We start from the raw sequence: 4,289 nt of genomic DNA on the forward strand, positions 1-4,289 counted from the left end.
GCTGACTGTATTGCACAGAGACTGAAGGTGAAATCTCTTCACAGGTAAGCGCAGCCACAGAGACTACAGGAAAAAACACACTCACATAATCCCTAGGCCAGCATGCTGGGTGGAAACATTATCTATGTAGATGGTAAAATCATAAAACTCTTGGCCACGTGATGCAGATCTAGACAAAGACAATGGTCCTTGTGGTATGACCTGAAAATCAGGGCATTCCTTCTGATTTATATGAGCTTTGGAAAATTCCTCCTGGCACCATTTTGAAAACACATCTTCTCATAGTACAGCTGCTAATCAAGGGATGTCTTGGATCTTTCCTCCCTCCTCCCCCCTCCTCCATCCCCTGCTTTCTTCATAACGTGAACAATACACCTAGATACGGAAGAGATGGGCATGCCAGGCTGTTCACAGTGATGAGGTCACTCCATATTTGAGCAGAAAATCAGAAGCAATTGTGACTGGTGACAGATCCCATAACCATAAACTGGGAGTGAGGAGCGCGGTCTCCATACAGGCAGAGCACAGCTCATTGCAAGATTGCTGCTGCCTGAGTACATTCAGGATGTTCTGAAGTCTGAAACACTCAGTATCTTCTTTGATACCAGGGCAAAGGCCTTTGGATATTTTGAAATTGCAGTTGTCAAGTGAATCAATTTGTTTTGCCATTTTCATGCAAAGCAGGAGCTTTCACAAACAATTTCCCCGATGAACTCCACTGAAGTATGTTGATATTGATTGTTCTAGATGTGTGCAGGCCTCTCCTGAGTCACAATACCATACTCAGAAGCAAAACCTAAACGGGAACAAAGGGTTTGTATTCTTCTATGAGATAAAGACACTGGGGTCAGACATCCCCTGATGAGAAACTTACGATAATTTGGATGGGCAGTCTTGGAAACCCTGAACAGGAAACTGCATATCCAGTACATCACAACCTGTTTATATAAACTGTGTTTGAGGAAGTTTGAGAGTTTCAGAAAAATTTCATGTCAAGTCACTGGAATGATAAGTGATTGTTGCATCATGGAGACAGAAAAAGCTACACTATTTTGAGTGAACCTACTGAATGGAAGGAAGGAAGGGAAGATAAATGTAAGGAATAGTTGCTATTGGAAAAAAGGTTGTGAATGATGCACCAGAATGTTGGGAAGAAAAGAGAAGAAAGAGTATGCAAGATTAGCAGTGGATGAGTGAGCAAGAACAGGATACTGGTACAGGTAGAAGAAAACCATGAGGAATTTTCTTGAGAGACAGGAAGGCAAGGGTAGGTGCTACAGATGTAATGGAGAACTTTGAGGTGTGTTCAGAGCTTGCAGAAAGGCTGAGGGTGCACAGCACAGAGGACAAGAAATCACACATGAAAGCAAAACTTCAGGAATAAAAACAAGACAGGGAAAATAATTACATGTATACAGATTACATGCTGCAGCCCTGGAGCTCACAGAGCATGGAGAACGACAGCTCAGCCTTTCCACACTTCCTCAGTCTGCCTTTTATTCTTTAGTGCAAGGTTATTCAGTTGCTGTAACCACTACGAGGGCTGTAAGGAATGGGTGAGACACCAGAGTTGGGCCAGCTCCATGTTTTCAACACAGGGATTGCCACAAATCCTTCTTTTGCTTCAAGTTATACATTTTTTCCCAGTTAATTTTCCCCAGTACAGTGATTCAACACACAGAATAATGCTGTGGGCAGGATTACAGACCATGGACCTTCCCAGCTGACAGCTGGGGAAAACAGTTTCCTTAGTCTTAGTTTAGCACTGGCTAGTAATCAGGGCAGCTGAAGTTTCTTCCTTTTCATGCAGAAGTCTTTGGTCTTTCTGCTGCCATTCTTTATTCCTGTTCACCAACTTGGTCTCTTTTTGACTAACAAGGATGAACAACATCACAACCAAAGCCTGATGCAAGAGTGCAGTTTTTGCACATGGTTTTAATAGTGGTACAGAGCAGGCAGATTAATCACTGCACAGGAAATAAAATTGCAAAAATAATTTTAAAATACCAGCTTTTATAATAATTGGTACTTAGAAAACACTCATGGGAAATCCATTGCTTATTTCATCTTGTGCAATATATAATTAATCTTTCAACCCTTACAGCATTACCTGTACCAGAGACAGATCCAGCAGTGGCACTGAAGTGTGAGTCTATACTCAGTAGTGAGATTACTTGCTGACAGCATTTTTTCACATCAACATCATTGTGGCTTGCCCTCATCTTTAAGTACAGGGAAGCAGAGTTGCAGCAGAAGGCAGATCCCTTCCTTGAGCAGACATTAACTGCTTTATTCTCTGGGAACAGTAACATGGAGTCCTTGATAAATTAAGGAAAACAGACTGTTTTGATGAAATTGCAAACAAAACAAAACAAAAGAGTTGGTATAAGGCATTGGTGAGTTTATCTGCTCAAAAATGGGAACTTGAGAGGGGCTTGTCCAGATATTGTTTGTTTGTGGTGACCAGTTAGCCCAACCTGCCAAGCCAACTGAAAGTTCTCACTGACACAGAAAAATCACTGTTCTTGGTCTGAAATAGGTTTAGGCCCATGTGAACTGAGCTGGGGAGTGCAGCTATGATTTATTTGGGAGCACAGTCCCACAGCAGAAGTACTAGGAAAATTTTTTGAGTACAGACACTCCCACAGCTCCTTTCCACAGTGCCTGCTAAAGCACAGACCTCCTTGAGCAGTGTTAGGAAGGACATTCAGCACAAACAGCTCCCAGTCAACTTCTCATCAGTCTTTCAGGAGCAGGGAACACATCTGGTCATGTTGCTGCTGCCACCAATGCTGGCTTGTGCTCAGCACTGGGCTGACAGCAGAGTGTGAGCACACTGTCAGACATTTTGGGTTCTGGAGTCAGTGCTCTGATAGGCTTTAGGGCTTTAATAATTTCCATGTCAGCTTGGGAAGTAGTCCGAGACCCTCCTGTTTGCAATACTGTTGTTTCCAAGGGTATGTACAGGTGTCAGTTTGTCACCATCCACCAAGGTTTTGACAATAATCTAAATGGGTACTTTTTTCTTCAAACCCAGGTATTTTCTTCAATTTCAATTTCTGAGCTGGAATCGCTCAGGTATGAAGCTTGTGAAAGCACTCACCAGGTTAAGCTTGCCATATATTTCTTAAAATTAATAGACAAAAAGAAACAACCTGCTACATCAAAGTAATGTTAAACAAAAATTTCTTTGCACAGCTGAAGGTAAGAAACTGCTGTCCCCACCTGTTCCTGCTAGGTTCCCCAGTGACTCACCATCACAGAATTTCACAGGGAAGAGCTCTCTAAGACATTGGTCTCAGAGGGCCTGTGCCAGGCTTAATAGGGAACCAAATGAATTAATCACATTAGCTCACACAAAAAGACTCCATCAGATATTCATCCTTGTAAATCCCAGGTGCACTGGATAATAAACCATCTCAGGGATGCTGCAATGCTCAACAGGGGCACTGCAGGCCAAGTGGGATGTCTGCTCCCTAATTCAGAGTTATGCCACACCTCCCACAGATTCAGTTCAGGCTTCCTGCTTGCAGAGGCTTCTGCTTAAAGCAGACCTGTGAGCAAGGAGAGGTGGCTTGGAGAAAAAACTCCTTCACTCCTGGGTAGCCTATTCATTTTCCAATTCCAGCATAGAAGAAGATGGATTTGGTAAGCCCATGTTGAATAATATCACTCTAGCTATTAATTTTCCTGCAGGCAACAAGAAGCAGCAGGGAATTATCCCCTGATTCCTGCATGGGATGCTCCTGGATCTTATAAACTTGAAACATCAAGGGCATCTGGATAAGCCATCTCCCAGACTCAAGTATAAGGGTACGTATTGTGTGCAAAACTAAGCAAAAGAAGCAAGGCCTTGGAGGGTTCTTCTCCACATATGGAAGCACTGTACAACCACATGTGCCTTCCTAAGTGAAGCTTGAACTTGGGGACAAGAGAAGTCACCTTCTGGCAAAGGCATATTGATCTAAATACCTTTCAGGTCTCCTTCAACTGGCCTCTGTGAAGTTGGGGCAAGTCAAAAACTACGTGATGAGCTGCAGGTGCACAGAGATTATTTCCTGAACTCTCCTGTGGCATCTACAGGTGTATTCATCTTTTCAAAAGATGGATATTCTCCTCAGAACTCATTCTGCTGAAATAAACTGAGGCCTGCACTCTTTCAAAAAATCAGATGCAAGACTGTTGAGTACTTGCATTATTGGTTGGTTTAACACCACAGGGAGTTTGGTTTAGCTCAGCAAATTAAACCCCAGTGCAGGTCCTTTCACTTTGGCGGATTTATTTCAGAA

Source organism: Fulmarus glacialis, unplaced genomic scaffold, assembly GCF_000690835.1.
Source record: "Fulmarus glacialis isolate BGI_N327 unplaced genomic scaffold, ASM69083v1 scaffold17076, whole genome shotgun sequence".
NCBI lineage: Eukaryota > Metazoa > Chordata > Aves > Procellariiformes > Procellariidae > Fulmarus > Fulmarus glacialis.